Raw genomic sequence first — 22,706 nt, 5'->3', positions numbered from 1 at the left:
AAATTATTCAAGATTTTTGTCATGAGATCGAAAAGTTCAAACTTTCTACTCTACCTTTGTTTCTTTGCTGCTTTAACCAGCTTTTTTGCTCTTAAATATTTGGAAGTACATACTACAAACAATCAGACATGTACAAATTTTAATTTAGTTTCAACAAATTCAGACTGAAATTTTCATAATCAAGCACTCTAAGAATATTTAAGTATTGCGATAAACATTAAATGCTTGTGTAAAATCATTTAAACACTGTTTAATTGTGATGTAGATGGAGTGTGTGGAGGACCTTTCTTCTTAGTTTTAGCTTGTAAATAACTGGGAAGGATCCATTAGCATTTAGCATACACACACTGTAAACAAACTGCCAGGCAATAAATTACTTCACTACAGGTATTTTAAATCTTCTTCTGCAAAGCCGTTTCCATTTCCCTCTCACACCCAGTCGAGCGTCTTACCTCATTGTCCTGTTCATGCTAGCTGGTAAATCACTTCCTCAATGAGAAGTTTCATGCCAAACATGTCAAATAATTAGGTCTGCACCAAGGTTAAAGAGCTGCCATGAGAAATTTCCGGTAGATACAGTAGTTCTTTACATTGCTTCGACACTAGGGCTGCTCGATAAGAGAAAAAATAATAATCACCATTATTTTAGTCATAATTGAAATCACGATTATTCAAACAAGTATTTGTCCACCAAAAAGTTATTTATTTTGTCTACAAAACACTGTAAAATATATTCTTTAAGCATGAATAAAATCCTTCAAACACTAAAATCAAATATGTTCACTTTGCTCTAAGTCTTCATCATCAAACACAAAGTGTTCCATTATAAGAGAAGCTTTAGCGTTGAGAGGGGCGGGGTATTAATAATCAGTGTGTGCCAAGCTTTATTCTTTGGAGGTATCCAAAATCATGGGTGGTTGGTTTTATTTAGCAAATAAAACATATATCAAATTAAAACAAAGAAAAGCTTTTTTTAAAAATAGTTTTTTCTTGATTGTTATTTTTGTAATCGTCGAGTGGAATAATCGAAATTGTGAACCTCTGCTTAGAAGAGGCTTTAATGCGCAGATGTGTTGAAATACAGCCGCTCAACGGACACATTGGTCTGTTTCCAAGCGTGTGCTAACCACGGTGTTTGCTCGCTCGCTATTTCAGCTGTATCTGTTTCACCAGATACAACTAACTTATAAGTCATTTTCAATTTACATTTAAAATAAGTGCTCTGTAAAAATGTATTTATTTAGTTTGCCTTTGGCACATTTAAATCTTTTTTAATTATAATTCCATTTTAAAGTTTAATTTTGCACTGTAAACTGTACACATTGTTTAATTTAAAGTAGTGCAATAAAACAGATTTTTCCCTAATATGATAAATAATTGTGAATATAATCATGATTATCATTTAGGTCATAATCGTGAAGCACTTATTCCTAGTTATATTACATTCCCAGTTCATAGGTATGTTTTTACTTTCAGATGATCACAAATTCAGTTGAACTCCAACTTTCTTTTTACTTTTATTATGTCATGATTAAAGTGCAATGCAATGATGAACTACAAGCAGTGAAAACAAGTGTAATGTACGTGAGAAGAGCTTTGAATTCAGAGCGCTTAATCACCAAAACGGATTAATTTACAAATAAATAACATAAAATCTGTGGATGATACAGCATTGTCACAAATCTAGCATCAAGTTCCAACAGGTTTGATAAAACAAAGTTCCTCTCCTTCATGGCTTGTAGATGATCAATGGCTAGCATGAGTTTTTCCATGTTTTCTAGCTTTAAAAGGATCTGGAGCAGATCTGACTGCTGGTTGTTATCGTCCTCCTCTGTGTTCTCATTGACACGCAGCATGTCACTACTGCTTCTTATTTCAGCTCTGTCGTCACATTCCTCCCCCACATCGCTCCCCCACATTGCTCCCCTCTCTCTATTTCAGTCCCTTCTTCCTTCTCTCACTCTCATATAAAGCTGCATAACTTCCTGCTGCGCTGCTATTCGCGCTGACCTTCCTCTTTCCTGACACATGCTTTCGTTACAAACTGCCCCTGTTCTTTCTCTGGTTGTTTATGTATTTTATTTTTGCTCCCTACACACACTGACCCCCTCTAATGACCACCTTCCTCCTCTCCTGAGTCTCGGTTGGTCTGTAATCACAAGTTGAAGTGCTACCGTGGATCGACAAGAAAATAAATGTATCATTTTTCGATATCGCGTCTGTGAATTGTTGCTTTTTAAGTCAGCGTGGCCGTGTTCTACCAGTACGTATCCTGTTTGGCATAATAGAGCACAATACTGGACACAATGGCACCATTCTCTCGGTCCATCAGGCCTGATTTTGTTCGTTCAGCAATTACCGCCTGGAGAGAGTGGACTAATGGGAACACCGCATGGCTTAACCAGAGCCAAAATGGAATCTTTCAAATAGCTTCCATTATCCTGTTTGTCTTTTAACAATAGTAGGCAGGCGGACAATGGCAGGGTTTTAGTCAATCCATTCTTGGGTATTTTTTGGGTGTTGACCCACTTTTGTTAATCCTGTGTTTGTGTGCTTGTGCAAAGTCGTTCTACGTGTGGTTTAATTTACAGGATTAGAATCTTTATCACAGTCCAACCAAAGGAATTGTTACAGCACAATGTTTACTGAGTAGACGTTGCACAGGTGGTGCACCTCCCAACAGCACAATAGGAACCCATAGAGGTTAAAAGGCAACGTGACAACTTAAAGCTGCAGGAGACAAAATCAATCTTATCAGATAAAGACGCTGGCCGTGTTGGAAATGTCATACTAATGTACTACTCATACTAAATTTGATATCAAAAGGAGTATGTATTATGTTCACATTAGATAGTGTGGAAAGATTGAGTACATGAGAAATACCCAGATGTATACTATATGGGGACATTTTTGAAGTATGCACAGTGGGCACACTAGTCATACTCAACTGTCCCATGATGCATTACAAGTGAAATGTAAAATAGTCCTGGGACTGGCTTCAAGCTAAAAATCAAACACACTATTCAAAATAAAAGCATCTCTTCTTGTCTTCCGTTATTTTTTTTTTAAAACCTTTTGTAAATAGGGCTCTTGTTTTGAAGTTAACAGGAAGTTTAGTCAGTAGGTGGGTCACTGAAAATCTCTGATATGTGTGAATAAAATGTGTTTATGTGAGTTTTATGGATGAAATGAGCACATGTTGATATTCTACTTGGTCACTTTCTCACTTCAAATGTTTTCAGAACTTTCAAAGATGGAGAATCAACACATATTTAGCCTCAGTGTGATTCAAGTTTTTGTCCATGTAGGTTCCAAATGCATCTTGAGAAACTTGGAAGTATCCTTGAGTGGAAACGGTCACCATCCTAATCATACTTACGACTGCAGTGCCCGTGAGAAGTATGTATTGCTATAGAAAAGTGTGAGGTTTAGTAAGTTTTTCATGGATGGTCAAATGAGGTGACGTCAGGGACATTTAGGTTTGTTGTGAAATGTGTAGAGTGATAAATATTGTGCTTTCATACATTTTGGCTTTTAGCAAGGACACTATTCCAGTTCCAGTTTGTTGTCCATGCGGATTCCTATCTCCTCAGACCGGAACAGACTCGGTCCGGACTCGTTTAGTGTCATTAATCCACAACGGTGAGTTTAGATGCACACGGAATTTGTAAAGTATTTATGAAATTATTTGCTTTTATAGAGATAATTTATTAACTCATTCACTGCCAGCCATTTTCAGAGCAGCCAACCCTATATTGCCATATTGTTTTAGATTATTTTCACTGATTTTTTTTTTTTTTTTTTTTTTTTAGCATGACAGTCTGAATTCTGACACCAGATTCTGAAAGATTAGACATATTTTTATTTTTTTTTTGTTTTGTTTTGAGTTCAATGGATTTTTCACTGTATTTTGGCCGTCCTCCAAGTCAGTCTCCCCACACGAAACCGCCTCCCGGACATGCCGAGTCTCACCACTCGAGTGTGAGCTGCTGGGAACCTCAGCATCAACTCTCGTAGCGCCATTTTCTGTCTCGTAAACACTTTTCCTCTTCCTCTCTCATCCAAAGGTGCGCTGCTGCCACCTACATGGCACCAGTTGGTAACACTGTCTCCTAGCAACCCCAGCCAAATAGCACAATTAATGTCTATAGACGTCTTTGGCAGTCAATGAGTTAACGGTACCATTGTAGTCCAAACAAATGTGATGTCGCACTGTAGGAGTGATGACATCATCACTGTAGAGCTAGGACTGACGTTCCATTGGTCTTTTTTTCTTTTTTTTTTTTTTACTTGTCTCCACATGCTGTCAAAGGTCAACACTACAAGAAGTGCAATCATTATGAGACAACAATGCATGTTTTGTTATTGCAATAAAATAAATTGATTTATTGATTGAAATAAATTGATTTATTTTATTGCTTAATCACCAGCCCTCCCTAAGGAAGGGTAAGAAATATTTTATTATAGGGAGGATATAAAAAGGGAGAGCAGTGTTACACCTAGGGGGAGGGGAAAGGGAGCAGGGAGGAGAGACTCAAGATAGGAAATAGAAAGGGTGGGGAAGAATAGATTATTTTACAGTGAGGAAGTGTACTCTCATTTGACGCTAACGGCTATGCTAACGGCAGTTCGGCATGACAAGATTGCTGCTTCCAACTGTGCATCCGAAACGTGTCCTTTTCGCTTTAGCTGGTGTTGGGCACAGAACCTCCTCACGGACATTTAGGAGGATTTAGAGACTCCTAAGTGTTGCAAAGCTAAAGATATCTCGGAATGTGTATCGCTTCACTTCCGGGTCACATACTTTGGCAAATCGGTAATGGAGAAAACAAATAAAGGTGTTCGTTTTCCGTTTCTCGTTTTCTGTACCAAAGCAAAAGAGCTTGACTTTGAAAAATAACGTTTTTTCATTTTGTTTTTTTCATGTTTTTGTTACATAATGAAAAACGAATGATACACGGATTGCAGCCTCACAGAAATCCCCAAAGTAAACGGTCCTCAGCTATGGAGGCATCTGAGTCCAAGAGCAAAAGAAGGAGTTTCACCAATTAGAGAAGAGGCAGCTAATAAAAAAACCAGGAATAAACAAGAATACTTTTATTCATCCTGTCTAGAAAATAATGACATACCCTGGGAAAAAGAAAACACTGTGAGCAAAGCTTCTTTGTTTACCGTTAGGACGATCGTCATTACCCTCTGATGTGATTCACTTTGTAGAATTTAAAGAAACCAGCGTGAGCCTTTATGGAGATGTTACCTTCAAAACTATTGACGTAAGTGGGATACGCAAAGAAAATGATACCCTCCGAAGGACTAAATAAGGGACTAGCGGAAGTGAAAATAGATAAACAGGAGTTGGAAGAGATCAAAAAAGGTATAAACGTCACTAATATATTCATTTGACAGGTAATAATTAGAGGTTTAAAAATTAATTTAAGCAACGATTAGATTCATGGATGGTATTGGTTAAATTAGAACAATTTGATCTAAATCGATTCAGTAACATTTTAGCCAAAATATTAATTCAATCAGTGTGAGTGAAATAATTTCCTGGATTCTGGACAGTACAGGCGAGGTTTCATAGATTGTTCTTGTAAAATAATATTCTATAAATTAATTATGGACATAAACAAACAAGTAAACAACATTTAATGGTGAATGTATTGTATTCACATTTCTTTAAATAAATTCCAACCAACTCTTCAGTTTAAAATAACTGGATGTTAACTTTTCTGCTCTCATTTTCTAAACGCGATATGTTTTCTATAAAAAATACATATTAGGTTTACCTGACTCTTCTGCTTGTTTCATACATAAAAATAATGCAATCATCCTTATAGTATATAGTAGACAGTAGTAAGGATGTCACTTTAACGCATTAATTGTGATTAATTGATTACAGGAAAAAATAACTAATATAATAAAAAAAATAATTAATAATATAAAAAATGTTTATGGCGTTAATTGATTTTTTTTTTTTTCCTTATTTTGTTTAGCACTCCAAACAGCACGGAACCTTTCTCATCTCAAGAGTTCCCAGAATACCCATAATACTGATGCATAGACTACAATACAAGTACGGGGACTGCTGAGCTTCTCAGCTTTGTTTGCATTAATCTTGGCTTTTAGAAAACCTGGGATTAAAAACAAAAGCCTAGTTGTGTGTAAATTGTGCAAGAAAAAGTTGGCAGATCCCCGGAGCTCTTCTAGCCTCAGCTAGCACCTCAATGCTAAACATGTAGCAGCTAGCACCTCAGTGCTAAACGTGTAGCAGCTAGCACCTCGACGCTAAACGTGCAGCAGCTAGCACCTCGACGCTAAACGTGCAGCAGCTAGCACCTCGGCGCTAAACGTGCAGCAGCTAGCACCTCGGCGCTAAACGTGCAGCAGCTAGCACCTCGGCGCTAAACGTGCAGCAGCTAGCACCTCGGCGCTAAACGTGCAGCAGCTAGCACCTCGGCGCTAAACGTGCAGCAGCTAGCACCTCAATGCTAAACATGTAGCAGCTAGCAGGGACAATGGTCCTAGTGGAGCAGACAGTGTCTCCAATCCACACTGGACACTCAGACAGGATTCAGAACTAAAATGAATAAGTAAATGAATGACAAATGAACAGTCAGTAGATAAATATTATCTGAAGGAGAGAAAAGGCAACAAGTTCGGTGTTCAATAATTGTATTGCTCAGAAAAGTGTTCTTACTGTTTATGATGTGCTAACTTAATAGCATTACTTATGGACCTGGTGTTTGATCTCCAAATAATAGAACATACAAATGAAATAAATCAGTTTTCTTACCTGATGTTCTAAACCAGTGGTTCTCAAACTTTTTTTGGCTAAAGTTTCCCCTTTCTTTTTTTTTCTGAATCGTAGTACCCCCTATTTTCCGACGACAACATTTTGTTCAGAAAACTATTTAAAAACATCTATAGAGCATAATGATGGAATGAATGAGTGAAAACACACATTTTAAAGAATCTCATTTTGTGGAAAGAAAGTATTTACTGCAGTGGTTCACAACCTTTTTGATCACGTTTTAGCTCAAATTTTAGTTGAACTAGGTTTATATTTCACAAAATGAAAGTATAGAAACACAGTTGTTGTTTTAATTAAAAAAAGAACAACAATTTGAAAAATTAAAAAATCTATTTTAATAATTCCAAAATTTCAGGCAACTCCACATCGAGTTCTGACCCTAAAGGTTGAAAAACACTGCTTTAGTGGCTCCTGAATATAGTTTTTATTATTTCTGCTGATATCACACCTGGGGTGGGACCAAAACTGATTTTCCATTTTCTCTCTCTCTCTCTCTCTCTCGTACCATCAGTACACGCACCCCTATTTGAGAAACAGTGGTCTAAACTAAAGGTGGCAGCAGCCCTTGGGACTAGTCTCAAAAACAGAGGGATGTAAATGTTTACGCCTGCATCAGTTCAACAATAAAATACGTTATAAACCAATCTTTGGATTTGCCACAATAATGTCATTTCAATGAAAATACCTCAAGTTGAGGGAGTTTTTCAGCAATTTTTAGGTGAGATTAAAACTAGATTGATTAATTACAGAGCATAATTAATTAATCACACGCTTTTTTTAATCTCTTGACAGCACTAGACAGTATATACTCATTGAGTTTGTAGCGTACAGTACGTTAGTGTGCCACATGTTCCTTGTTGAGCTTTTAATCAAAACCTCTTTCAAAATGCAAGGCTTCTCATGTAGAGTTCCTGAGTGCTGCTGACGGTGGTGTGTGGGTGGATCTCTGCTAGTCCGCTTTTGGTCTGAAATGACCTAAATCACCCGTAAACGTATTATTAATGACCTGATATGTTTAATATGAGCATCAGAATAAGTCTAGCCTTTATTTTTAGCACGGTTGATATCAGCAGGATGTGAGATGAAGTGTTCTGTTTCTAAGCAACTGTTGAGGAGTTTGTCTGAAGATACATTTTATGAATCCAAGAGTTTCATCCTTGGGTTTAACTGACCGATTTAGCTCCCGCACAGAAAGATATGAACTGTAGTCGTCAACCAACAACCTTTTATTGTGTTGGCATCGAGATCTCGGTGTGCAGAGAAACACCACAACCTCCTATTTTTGATCTGAGGGTCACATGATCAACACTCAAGTCAGCATTTAAAATAATGACCAATCTGAGCGTTAACGCAGGAAACATCAAAAGGTTTTTGAGTCTTTGTTGTCGTTTTGTTTGTTTTTGGAGCCACTTTTGTGGTGTTAATGTTGACATTTTGTACATTTGTAATAAGACTGCTAACTATGTGAGTGTTCTCGACATAGACACACAGATTGTTCCTTTTGGGCCTGTACTACACACTAACTTCTGGGATTTAATCAGTGTTTGCTGGCTAACGTCTTATAGAGCTAAATCACCATGGTAACTTAGGCTGAACGACTAACCTGGTCTGGACCAGGATTTTTGAGTCATTTTGTATATTTTTGGTGTACATTTTTTGGTATTTTCCTGGCATTTTGTGTATTTTTCTGCTATTTTGTGTGTTTTTGGAATCATTTAGTTTTTTTTTCTCCTGATCTCTTGTTTTTTTTTCTGTCATTTTAGATTTATTTTGGGGGACACTGCAGAAAATTTGATCGAGGGTTGCATCGGGGGCCCCTGGCCGTCAGTTGCCCATGTCTGTGTTTTAGGGCGGGTGTGAAATATTATTATAAAATAATGTTTTCAAATACCTCAGATTATTGATATATATTATTTTGGGTTTTGGTTCCTTCTGAAACACAACTGATGGGGCAACAACGAGCTACCAGTGAACCAATTAAACAAGCTGCTGGTGCAGATGGAGAGATGCATGCTGGGATGTTGTCTCCACCTCCAGTAAAACCAGTGAATGGGGGATGAGAGAAACTCTCAATTATAGATGAGCCCAGTAAAATACAGGCACTCTGTCCTATTTCTCTGTTTTCTCACTTTAATACACACACACACACACACACACACAGCCATTTTGTGTACTAATATTATTATAGTTATTCTGTGTATATTTCTGTTAATGCTTTGTATGTTTTTGTAGTTATTATTTTAGTATATTATTATTTTGTGTATTTTGTCATTTGGTGTAAATGTGTCACTGTTTTTGAATTTATTTGTGTATTTTTTATTGTATGTTTTGTTTATGTGTATTGTTGTGTGTATTTTGTTGTTTTGTTTGTTTTTGGAGTCATTTTGTGGATTTATGTTGACTTTTTATTTTCTGTAATTTTTGTATATTTATTTGTATTTTTTCTTTTACTTTACTTTTACTATTTGTTTATTTTTGTGTATTTTTGTGGTTTAGTTTGGTTTTGGAGTTTTGTAAATTTTTCATTTATTTTGTGTATTTGTTGTCATCTTGTGTTTTTTTGTTTGTGTTCTTTTGTGTGGTTTAGACGCTTTCTATATATTACTTTGTCATACGTTTTTAGCATAATTAAATGTGTAAATGTATCACTGTCTTTAAATTAATTTTTGTGTTTCCTTTTTCATTCTCTCAGTTTACATTTCATCGTTGATTGTCTTTTTAAGTAATTATGTGTATTTTTGTTCATTTGTTTGTTTTTGGAGTCATTTCGTGTATTCATGTTGACTTTCTTTTTAAATTTCCTCTTATTTTTGTATATTTGTCTTTTTTTTTTTTTACTTTTGTGTATTTTTGTGTTCTTTTTTGTAATTTGTGTGTTGTTTGGCGTATTCTGTCATTTTGTGTCCTTTTGAGTTGGTTTTGTGTGTTTTCTTTGGGGGCAGCTCAGTTGCTCGTGTCAGATTTAGTTCACGCAGCTTTACTAGAGACGATGTTGGTTTCCTCTCATCCAGATGCTCACGAGTTCATACTTCAAGTCACAAAAATGTGGTTGTTTAGTCTGTTCTTTGCTGACACTAATGTCAAAGGGTTTTATGGGTTTTTTTTGTCGTGTGTTTTTAGTTATTATTTTAGTATAATTGTTATCATTTTGTGTATTTTGTTGTCATTTTGTAGTTTTTGTGTAAATGTGTAAATGTGTCACTGTCTTTGAATTATTGTGTATTTTGTTTTTTCATTTGTTGTGTAGTTCATCTTTGTGTCGTATGTCTTTAGGTCATTCTGTGTATTTTTGTTGGTTCTTTGAGTTATTTTGTGTATTTATGTTGACTCTTTTTAAATAAAACTGGTTATTTTTGTTTATGTTTTCATTTTGTGTATTTCTCTTTTACTGTTGTGTATCTTTGTGTTCTTTTTGTGTATGTTTTTTTAAAAAAAAAACACACACATACACACACACACACATTCCATGGCCCTCACAAGGCCTGAATTATTTAAACTCACTTAGAGAGCTTGCTTTCTCCTGACGTGGTGACTCAGCAGAAGTCCTGATTTGTGCGCTTTAAAGTGAACATATGCTAAATCCACTTTTTTTGCCCTTAAATGCATTTTGTTGTATATTTAGAGTGCTTAGAAGTACAGAAAAAATCAAATTAGTCTCTTCAGGTGCTCTGTAGATATCTTTATATTCTGTTTTGCTCATATTTTTCAATCTGTTTCGATTTTTCTATTCTCTATTACGTTTTTTGAACTATTACATCACAGTATTTGCAGCAGAACTGCCAAATTAGGACATCAACTCCAGGTCCAACACTTCGAGCAATCCGCCATTTTTATTTCTTGCTTTTATTTTGTAGTCCAAGCTCAAGGATGCAGAAGTTACGAGAGAATAAGTCAAAATGTTCAGTTGTTGGATGTAGTAACCGACACGCTTCATTACACCGTCTCCCAGCATCAGGACCTTTTTAAAGTACCTGGTTGAGTTTTATTTTTCACGGAAATGTACCCACATCTGTGGGTAAGGTCATTTTTGTGTGCGTGAAGCACTTCAATGATGACTGCTTCATCAACCTCCACCAGTATAAAGAAGGATTTACAGAAAGACTTTGTCTGATTGAGGGTTCAATTCCTTCTATCTTTGGAGACGATGAACAGAGCACTTCGGAAGCTGTAAATAACGCCAAAAAGTGTGATGATAAGACGTCCCTGTCATTGTTTTGTTAGCATTAGCAGTTGCACCGTCTTCAGACTTCATATGTTAGCGCTGTGTGCTCGTTTTAGATCCTTGATGATATGGCCTACGTGATTTAATTTAAGTCTAAAGCTTTCATTAGTCATTTCATTTTGCCGTTTTTGTTTTTGAAAAGACTGTATTAAAATGCATTTTGTGACGTTAGCTTGGCGCTAGCGTTAGCTTGGTGCTTGTGTTAGCTCACTTGTTAGGGTTCTGCAGGTTCATCATCTTCATTTTCATCTCGCTCCGCTGGGTCAGACTCTGGCTGGAACATGTAAAGCTGGATGGACAAGTCTAACGTTGTTGACATTTTGTAAATAATCTCTGAATAAAAAGTTTATGCACCGCTACATAGCCGTATCTCTTCTATCAAACTACAAAAATGGCCGAGCAGGGTGGAGTTGAACCGAGTGTCACCTGAAGAGGGGGCGGGGTATGGAGTGTCTCATTTGCATTTAAAGAGACAGCACCAAAACGAGTTGCTCTCAGAAGCACATCAGAAAAGGGTAGAAAAGGGGTGGAGCTATAATAATGAGGAATTCAGACCCAAGCATTGCAGTTCCGCTTTATATAGACCACAACTGTATGATTTATATCTAAAAAGGAAGAATTTAAAACCATGATATGTCCCCTTTAAGAGGAAGAGGGAGTTCCCTCGTTATCCAGCAATTATTGTTATTTTTTTTTACAGACACGAGGATGTTCTTCTTTCAGCCATGTTGCTTTTCTTCATCCTCCGTCAGTAAAATCTGATCACCTCTGTCGTACATTTTATGACATACTCAGGTCTCAGAGTGAAGTATCAGGAAAACGTCTGTCATTTATCAGACCAAATGGACTCATGACTCAGCAAAACTTCCATCAGATGAAACGCCGTCAAATGACATGGCCTCAGGCTTCAAAATGAGTCATCGTACTTAACGGTTTCAAATAAAATGGCCTCAGGGCGTAATATTCTTTATACTCTTTATATTTGTTTTTTCTATTTATATATAACTCATTATACTATTTTTCGGGTGTCTTTTGGTTATTCTGTGTGTTGTCTTTTGTGTTTTTTTTTCTTGCACTTTACCTTAACTGTAATAACAGTAAATTTCCCCACTATGGGACCAATAAATCTATCTATGGCGTTGTATTTTGAAGAAACTGGAAGTGGAAATACACATGACGTCATCAATATGTGCTTCTTTGGATAGTTGAAAGCTGTTATTTTCTATTTATTTTTAAAGGTTAAAATATATCAACGTTTCATTTAATTATGTATTTATTAATCAAACAATATGTTTATATATCTTAACTTTAAAAAATAAAAGGAAAGAAAGGCTTTTCAACTTACTACTTCATGTGTGTTTCCGGTTCCTTCAAAACAAAACGCCATGTTATGTTTTATGGACTGATGCCGTTGAGTCTGACTACTTTTATTTTGAAACCTGAGACCATGTCATTTGACACCCTTTGGTTTGACATCGACTCCTTTTCATCTGACTGAGGTTTTGCTGAGTTGATAGTCTGTTTGGTCTGATAAATGACAGGTTTTCCTGATACCTGAGGATGTCCTTCCTCTAATGTACACTGTACATTACTGTAGATGTAGTAGTGGCTACATACATATCGCTAATGTCAGTAATCCAATGAAAAGGCCTCGTGTGTGTTTAGTGGCCCCCGCTAACTTTGGGTGTGTCAGAGAAGTGAACCTTTTATAAAGTATATTCTCATAACTTAATAAACAAACTTAACTCAAATGAAAATTGGAAGTAATCAGTACTAAGAAATACATGTACTCCAGAGATAATTTATTTTATTTTACTAGCATGCATGCTTAATAAAAACAAATCCCACTCCCCACAAACTGTATAGTGCACATTTTAAAGGTGAACAAATGGTGCAATATCAGCCACTCACGACCCCTTTTCAGATCCTCTATTATCTTCATTTCCCCCTGTGTCGATAGTAGCCTTCCTTTTTTCAACATCCGAGAAATATCTTCACATTTGTTTGTTTTTTTCATGCCAATTTTACTACTTATTTTCAGATCCCAATGTTTGTTTTTGCGCTGTTCTGTTCTGTTTGTCTTCTTCGATACCAAACCATAACAATCAGGCTACCGTAAAAAAAAAATATTTCACACGACCCCACATGGGGTCCCAACCCCAAGGTTGAAAAACACTGATTTAGTGGCTCTGAATAGATTTATTGCTATAATTTGTATCATTTCTGGTCATATCACACCTGGAGTGGGACCAAGACTGTCATTTTATTTGTTATTTTTCCACTCTCGCTCTCTCAAGTACCCCCTGTAGTGCCATCACATACCCCTAGGGGTACACGTGATGATTAATATAATAATTGCCATAACACTGGGCTGCGTAACTCATCAGGGCAGTACGTTAAATGGGCGGGGTGTGTTACCGGGGCTCCTCCCACCGGACCCTACTGCGCAGACTCCAAATGACGTCAAATTTGCAAGATGGCAGCGCCCACTGGTTTAAATACAGTATATGTACCTGGAGTTGACTTTGCATTCAATAACAGGTAGATGTGCACTACTGCTGTCTCATGCTCCATCTCCCTGTTGATGCTGAGGCCTGAAAACGTTATATTTGAGAGTATTTTTGATGACTGATTCATCATTTACTGTAAATATTGTCCGTTGGTTCCAGCACTTATTGGTTTGTTTTCAGTGTGATTTTCACTGAGGGGATACATTGGTGTTCAGCTGCTCTCTGTTGGATGTTTTCACATTATTACATTAAAGACAAACATTATATTTTGTGCCTAAATTGAACTGTTTTTATCTCGTATATTAGTCTCGTCGACCAGTCGATAAATAAAAACATCAAAGAATATAGTCACTTACCAACATCTCTAATACATACACTATTAACCTTAATAAGTTACCAGAACTTAAATAAAGTTGAAGGCAATCGATTGCCTTAAAAGGTTGGATGACTGGCGACTTGTAGTTAAATTAAAGTGCGATATTAATTAAATTTATTCTTTAAATAATCCCTATTTGAAACAATAGGACTCTATCATTCTGAGCATGTAATTACATCATTCTAAAAGTTGTACTTAAGTTGTGTTTTTAAGTTTTGCATACTTATTATCAAATATAATTCCATTTACTCGAAATTTATTAGTTAAATTTACTCAAAAAAGAAGGAAATGTTACATCAACCTGATATAATTTAGTTTTTCTATCACTTTGAGGATAAAATACTTCATCTAATTAATTATTGTGAACATTTGCGTTTAGTGTATTATGCAGGGTTTGGGTCAATTACATTTTTTAGTTACAATTATGTTTTCAAATACCCATGTTCAACTACAATTCAATTACGATTACAGTGACCAGCATTTATTTAAATTACAAATCTATTACAAAGATTTTATTCTCAGAAAGTCAATTACATTAACGTTCTCAATTATCAAAGTTCAGTTACAATTAATCACAATTACTGAGTCTGAAATGAATTACCTATTAAACGTTAACCTTCCTCTTGTGTTAGCTTTCTGTTAGCATCTCTAATGCTAATAGGTCCTAAATCAGCTGTAAAATACACTAAAAACATATATCTATAATTTAATTTATTTCCTATCTATTGATTACCTTGTTAGGCTTCATAATCAATGAAAATATAGGTTTTAATATTTCTGTTGTGGATGTCTCAGCCTTTTTTGTGTATTTTCTTAAATGCTAAAATATGGAACACATTTTAATAATTAATATAAATCAACTGTAGAACTGTACATAGAACTGTAACATGGTTCCCCAGTTTTGCTTTAAATTGTAATTGACATTTTTTATAGAATTTTCATGGCAATTACAAAATACAAAGTCAATTATCTGAACTCAATTACGATTACAACATCAACAGATTTAAAAAATTACAGTTATAATTATGCCGTAATTGTAATTGATTATCAATTGTGCGACTACAATTATAGTTGACCCCAACCCTGGTATTATGTCATTTAAAAGGTTATTGAGGGTTATTGTAATTAATAATGCACAGTTTCCCATGGTGCTGATTAAAAAGTCAGATATAAATGTGATTGATTGATATATTTCTCAGTAAAGTGGCTGATTTTAGTGAGCGACAGTAGTTATTACTCACTGTATAGACAGAGTATATGTTGTTCTCTGAGACGAGAATTAAAGAGAAAGTGTCGAGTCACAAACTATGGCCTTAACTTGACACCAATCATGTCATCAGTTTTTAGTTAGTGAGCAGCGTGTTCAGTGTGTGAGTTTCTCTATGACTACAGGCTGATTAGTAATGTATAGGCTTCTTTTGTTTCCGTGTCAACTCATGCATTAGCCTTGTTCCTCTTACAGGATTCTCTGTTCCACTGGGAACAATGGGTTTGTTACTCTATTGTTGCTCCCTGAACCACTAACATACAGCTTTCACAATGTCAACGCGTCCACGGTGACATAACGCTGGTTCATATTTAAGAATCGAGTTCATGTCGTTTTATCTGCGAGTTTAACTTAAGGAGTACTTCAAAGACGGGCAACTTTTATCACAGCGGGGCGCCGCAAAAATGTCACTATCTGATCCAAGGGTCACATGATCAACTTATGGTACGTGTCAGCATTTAGAATAATGACCAATAAGAGCATTAACAATGATAAATAGTGTGTTCATGTTGTTATTTGGTTGTTTTTCCTTTGATTTTTGTATTTGCTTCTTGTTTTTTTTGGTCATTTTAGTTATTGTTATTCAGGTTGTTTTTTCAAATAATCAATGATTTGAATAATGATACATTTTCATCTGTTTTTGTTGCTTGATTTTGGAGTCTTGCATTTTTCTGTCATTTTGTGTGGTTTTGTTTTCACTAATTATTGTGTTTTTTAATAATAATAAGCATTTTCATCTGTTTTTGTTGCCAATTTGTGTGTTTTCAGACAGACAAAAATGCTTATCATTGTTATCATTAAAAAACACAATAATTATCACTTTAACTATCATCCATTTTTTTATTTTAAAAATACACAAAATGACTAAAAAACATACTATACATTACACAAAATACACAAAATGACCACAAAAACACACAAAACAACAAGGAGAAAATACAAAAGTCAAAGGAAAAATGCACAAAACAAAAACACTAAAATGACTCTAAAACCACAGAAAATGACAGAAAAATGCTCAACTCCAAAGTCAACTCTGAAAACACACAAAATGGCAACAAAAACAGTCATTTTTGGAGTTGTTTGCATTTTTTTGTCATTTTGTTGCAATTTTGTGTTTTTGGTCATCATTATGTTAGTTATTTTCATTTTGTATGTTTTGGTTGTAATTTTGTGTATTTATATCTTTTTGTGCGTTTCTGGAGTTATTTTGTGCGTTTTTCTGTAATTTTGTATGTTTTGGTTGTAATTTTGTGTATTCATGTCTTTTTGTGCGTTTCTGGAGTTATTTTGTGCGTTTACTTTGGAGGTTGGCCGTGACTGGGTCAGACCTACAGATGAGAGAGTCCTGTGGAATGAGCTGAGTGAGTGTTTGTAGGTGACATGAGACGAAACCAAAGCTGTGCCTTTGTGTTGAGAAATATTTGTGTGTTTTTGTGCACAGATGAAACAAAGGGTGGTTTGAGAAGTTAACAACAACAACACTTCAGAGAGACATAAATCATTTTTCTCTCTCCACCTATTTGAAGTTTTGCTAACCTTGCAAAATGTTTTACCTGCAAACCACAAATTGTGCTGATGATGAAAGGTATGTGTGTGTGTGTGTGTGTGTGTGTGTGTGTGCGCGTGTAAATGCTTGCGGTGTTTTGGCACTGATGTGGCTTCTGAATGGATTGTGTTTGGCTGGTGTGTGAGGTGGAATACCATGACTGACAAACAAACGAGCAAGTAAGTAATTAAAAAGATAAACATGGATTTCAACACACATCAGGCTTGACCGCATCTCACTTGATCCAACGTACAAATGACAAAAATACACAAAAGAACGGCAAAAATACAAAAAAACATCAAAATTACAAAAATATTTTTAAAAAAACGACTGCGTGAAAATCAGAAATGTATAAAAAATGCACAAAATGACTCCAAAAACACAATTACAGAATAATAGAGAAAACGACTACCAAAATAAACATAAACAACTGAAAAATATACATACATTCATGTGCCTTCGATTTTTTTGGTGTTCTGAAATGGAAGAAGCAATTTGAAGTGGGTTTTATTAAAATCAAGATGACATGGAAATGCCTCGTATTCATTTCATGGGAAAATCTCCCACATTTACACACTATGTTTCACCAGGAAACAGTTGACGGAGTGTCTAGGAATAACAAATATGTCCCATTCCGCCCGTAGTCTCGTTCAAAATCTCTCGCTATGTGTAACAGATTGATTTTAATGTACACCAGTGGAGTCTAGCTAAACATGCATGTCAGTGCTAAATAGATATTTTCATTTTGTTTTGTTGATTTATTCTTTGAAGCAATAATATTAATATAGGCAATTGCAAAGCCTTGATTTTATTGATGTTCGTTCACAGTCAGAGCCATACATGGAAGAGTCATTTATGTCTGTGTTTGGGTTTTCAGCCAAGAATGTTCATTTCGGTGCATTCCCCATAGCAGATGTTGACTTTATTGACCTTTTAAGGATGTTTGTTTCAGGAAGTTTAATAACCAGTAGAGTCATCTAAATGGGGAAAAGATGATGAAACAAAACAGAAAAGTGAAACGTGATGCGGAAGTAGGTCATCCCAGAAAAGGAATTGAGGAAGTTGTAGCCTGTACATACATGGTTATCTTAATAAGGGTGGCAGCTTGCTGGTGCTCATTTCAATTTACAGAGTGCACCGGAGCCTATGATCCTAGATAGATCAACAACTGATTAGAAATTTAAGAGACATGGAAACACAATCCCAGACATATTCAGACACATTCATTCTTACAGTCCATACAAAAAGTCTTTTTAAGATCTGTTTAAGCTTTGGAGGACTGATTAGTGATTAGTGGGGCTGGGTTTTTATCGTGATAAAAATAATTACAGAAAAATAACTTGCAAAAAAAGGAACTGTTCTCATTGCACTAGTTTCTGGTATACCCATAATACTGATGCACAGACCACAACACAAGAAACAGAAGAACCAGAGGAGACGTTGCTGTGCTTTGTGGGCGTCAATTTTAGTTTAGATAGAAAACAAAGGCCCAGTTGTGTGTAAATTGTGCAAGAAGGAGTTTGTTGATTACCTACCACCTCAATGCTAAACATGTAGCAGCTAGCACCTCAATGCTAAACATGTAGCATATTACACATTTTATGAACACTCAGTGATGAAATAATAAACACTATTAGTTGTTTAAGCTCATTTATGGTTTTTATTGATACCAAAATACAAAACATTTCTTCTTGTGTCAAATATTATTATGCGATTCTTTTTGGTTAATTGATGTTAATTATATACAAAGTCTCAAATCACACCACGAGTAACTAGTAATTCATCAGTCACTTGGTTGATACTGTTGATCTCTTTACAAGTACAAGCTCCCAGTGAACTCATGTTACCTTTGTCCCTCCTTAAAATAATAAACTTTACTCTAACTTCACAGCACATAACACGATCACTTCTCAGGAATTCATAAACCGACACCTAAACCTCCTGAGACTGTTTTTCTAACCTAGCTGAGGCTTAAGTTAGGGGTTAGGGTTACAGACCGTTTAGTTAATTCAGTGGTTTGTAGATCAAAGTGAACCTGTCAACCAAACCCAAATTTAGAGCAGATTGTTTTGTGTTTTGAAGCACTGATTTGTACAGTAACCAGCTAAATGTGCTCTTTGACATTCTGCTCTGAGTAGTTTAGGAGGTTGTGGAAGAACAACAGCGGAATGTTTTTAGTCTTCCAGCAGAGGAAGGGAGGGAAGACTAAGAAACACAGCTTTTGGGAGAACAGCCATTTGTTGTCTGATATCAGACTGTCCTCAAATAAAAGCTTTCAGTTGTATAAACAGGAACTCGAGCCAGGCAAAAAAACACACATGAAGCTGTTTTTTTTTTTTTTTTTTTTTTCTCAAAAGAAAACTTCCTTTTTCCTCAACTGTAGGAACATCAGTCCAGAAACAGAAGTCAATGGCAGTTTTATTTACAAAGATTCAACACGGTGTTATTGCTTTTAGCTTAAAAACAATTCTATTTCCTGATCCTTGACATACTTTAACACTGCCTGCTTCCTCCGAAGCTAAATGACTCATTTATTTTAGTGTCAGCTTTCCCGCTCGTCAACACAGTCCTTTCTGTACTGCTGTCATCTAAAAAGTGTTTTTTATTCACAATTTGTTTTAAATTTAAACTTTGTTCTATGATAAAATGATTAATGACTTTGGTCATTTTAGGCTTAAACCTGAACACCAGCTGTTTATAACAGACTTAAGAAGTCATCTGGTCACTTTATTTTTGGTTTAATATAGGCCTGGGCAATATATCGAGGTGATACAAAAAAAAACTATTACCTATAACAATGGAATTTTAATTTATCGCTTATTTTCTTTTAAAATACTTGTTTTATGAACAGAAGTGGTAGAAGTACTAGTTTTCAGTACTCAAGTAAAGTATAGATACTTGAATAAAAATGACTGGTAAAATTATTGAAGTTGCTCCCTTACTTGAGTAAAAGTTAAAAAAAAAAGTACATGCTACAAAATTAGGGATATAATGATTTATCACGGTTCACATCAATACTCTGAAACTGAATTGCAGTAATTTTTAAAAAAAAAATATTTATTTATTTTTACAGCAGATTGCGCTATCTATTTAGAATTTGAAATTCAGTTCGTACCACCGTGTTTTAAATCAGAAGTGGGGAAGCATTTTGACTTCCCCAAGACAAAATGAAAGAGGTGAGAAAGAAAGAATGTGTGAAATCCAAGGTAAGAGGGGCTCATAGAGGGAAGAGAGAGAGAATGAAAGCCATAGTTTGTTTATTTATATTATTTCTTTTATATTGGATTTGTTTTAAAGTCCAATTGTTAAGGCACAAAATACATTTTCAGTTGCACTTTTAAAAAGAAAAGGAACTATTATGCAGTTTTGCATAGTTCACTGTAGAGCCAGAATGTAACTGCATCACATTAGCAGTGTAGTATTATTAGTTTTTTCACATCCTTAATTATTAGTTCCTACCCCTCAAAGACAGTGTTATCCTGGGTGGAACTGTATGTCGGCAGTCGTTTCCAGAGGGAAATGTTTAGTGGGTGGACGGACAAGTTAGTTGTATTTTTCATTTAGTTTATGAATATAGTTGTAAAAGTTTCATTATATGTATGTGTATATAGTTGAGATGTATTTGAGATGTGTAAATAATAGTTTATAAATGATTGTACATACTTGGTAGCATATTTCATAGGCATTGATAATAAGAAATTCATGTTTAAGTGCAATGTGTGTGTTTAGTTATTAAGTTTAAGTGATTTGTGTTTAATTGTGTATTTATTTTATTTATTTGTAGTGTTGTAGTAGTCGAGACCGGTCTTTTTAAAGGTCTCGGACTCGGGATTTGCCCTCAAGACCGTTTGAGACCAGCACTAATTCCTGCTATTTTGTGTGTGCGTGCGTGCGTGCGTGCGCGCGTTTACAAAGTCAGTTTAAAGTGGATTTAACTTTTATTCTGAATTAAAGAGGGATTAAAGCTCCCATGTAAACCATCCATGAAAAAGCTATTTAACCTCCCACTTTTCTATAGCAAGACATACTTCCTACGGTCACTGCACTCATAAACTTAAAAAGGAAGATATGAAATCTTGCACAATTAGAACTTGATTTATTTTTTACAACTCTCTAAAATGGAGAAAATAACCTCCGTTCAATGCTGTGCTACGTTTAATCTGATTGGTCGGCTATGATGTGATGTATTTCATTGTTTTCTGGTCATTTCATTTTTTGTAGTTTCACTATGTCCGCTGATCATTTTAAAACTAAAAAATTATAATTTACTCAGTTAACGGTTGGGTGTAGAAATGTAACCACTTACTTTACGTCTTTTAAAACGTGCTTAAGTACAAGTAAAATGACTGATACTCAAATATACTCAAAGTACAAGTACCCATAAAAGCAGCTCAATTACAGTAAAGTGAGTACTTGTAATCCATTACTTTCCCCTCTGTTCGTAGCCTAAAGCAGTCATCATCATGTTCTGATTATGTTAAAGTCTCAACTCTTTCACATGTGATGTAAATGTTGTGCATCGGTCATTATATTGTTAAACTGGGCCAAATAATAGACTGTCATCTGTGTCCCTCCTGTGTGTGAGCAGAAAAATGTGTGTGTGTGTGTGAGCGCCACCCCTCCCTGTCCTTTGTCTGGCAGGACTCGTCCAGTGGCTGAGGCATTAGTCTGAGAGGCTGAGAGCGACTGCTGCTCATTGTGCAGTCATGCCGAGGCTCAGGGCAACGAGGTTGCTCCTGAATCTGCTGACAGCCTTCAAACACAGTACTCAGTTTCTCTGTTTGTAAGTGACTTTGTTTTTGGGGGTCGGTGGTGGTAGTGCTTTGGTGATGGCTGGTGTGGCTCTTGAAGTGGTTGTCATTCATGAAAGGTGGCTTGGTTCTGCAGAGGTGGTGATACAGCAAAGCAGACAGAGATAGACAGACCTTCCTGCACAGGTACATTCACCTGTAGTTGAACTTCTCAGTGTGCTGTCACACCGGTTTAGTCATGGACACGGTCCGAATGGACAAGGACAGGTGATTATTTGATCACCTTGGTTTGACTCACTGCACCAAACAGCTTCTGGTGCAATTACAGGAGCCAGGGTTGGGGTCAATTACATTTCTTTATTACAATTACATCTTCAATTGTCCATGTTCAATTACAACTCTATTATGATTACGGTGATGGAAATGTTTTCCAATTATAATTAAAAATACAATTATAATTTTTCCCCTGAAAGTCAATTATAATTTTGTTCTCAATTACTGAAGTTCAACTTAAATTAAACATAATTACTGCACCTTTAATAAATAACCCTCATAAAACATAAACTTCTGCGTGTGTTAGCTTTCTGTTAGCATCTCTTATGATGGGTTATTTTGGACACATGTCATTAATCAGCTGTAAAATAGGCAAGGCAAATGTATTTGTATAGTGCATTTCATGCACAAGGCAACTCGATGTGTTTTACATGATCCAAAAGTGGAACAAAAAACATTCAACAGCTTAAAATCGACAAGAATATTAAAATCGGCAGCAAAATCATTTAAAATCATCAACAAACACATGACATCAACAACATGACCAAAAATCTCCCTCTCAATCAAACGCAGTAGAGAAAAAGTGTCTTTAACTTTGATTTAAAAATGTTCACATAATGTTCTCATCTCTTGGTTACCTTGTTAGGCTGCCTTATTCATGACAATATTGATATTTATGTTTCTGATGTGGGCGCCTGAACCTTTTTCTTTCAGTGTACCCCTCGATTTAATTTTTTAAGAAATGACAGGTAGTGGGAAAAGTTGATATAAAACTCATTTTAATAATTGTGAATAACGTACAGTATGTGTAAGACATAGAACTGTATCGTTGTTCTCCAGGTTTGTGTTTAATGAAATTGTAATAGATAGCAATAGTTGTCGTGCTTTTGGTGGTTTGGGTTAAAGCCCTGTTTTGTGACGTTGCCGGTTCTTCCGAACCCCCCATA

General features: G+C 35.6%; 1 protein-coding gene across 3 annotated transcripts in view; it reads left to right on the top strand.

Annotated features, from left to right (window-relative positions):
- The window catches only part of mgat3b (beta-1,4-mannosyl-glycoprotein 4-beta-N-acetylglucosaminyltransferase b), a 129,275-nt gene that overhangs the window by 76,910 nt on the left and 29,659 nt on the right, over positions 1-22,706 (top strand). Inside the window, exon 1 of one of the 3 annotated variants that reach the window (XM_028447063.1) lies at positions 21,445-21,518. The exons of the other annotated variants lie outside the window; for them this stretch is intronic. The gene's annotated coding sequence lies outside the window, so the exon portion shown is untranslated. Of the gene's footprint in view, positions 1-21,444; positions 21,519-22,706 lie in introns of those variants that run through there. 3 annotated transcript variants of the gene reach the window in all.

Source organism: Gouania willdenowi, chromosome 1, assembly GCF_900634775.1.
Source record: "Gouania willdenowi chromosome 1, fGouWil2.1, whole genome shotgun sequence".
In the NCBI taxonomy this organism is placed as follows: domain Eukaryota; kingdom Metazoa; phylum Chordata; class Actinopteri; order Blenniiformes; family Gobiesocidae; genus Gouania; species Gouania willdenowi.
Note: the sequence above shows the minus strand (reverse complement) of the source record. Positions and strands in the feature narration are given on the sequence as shown.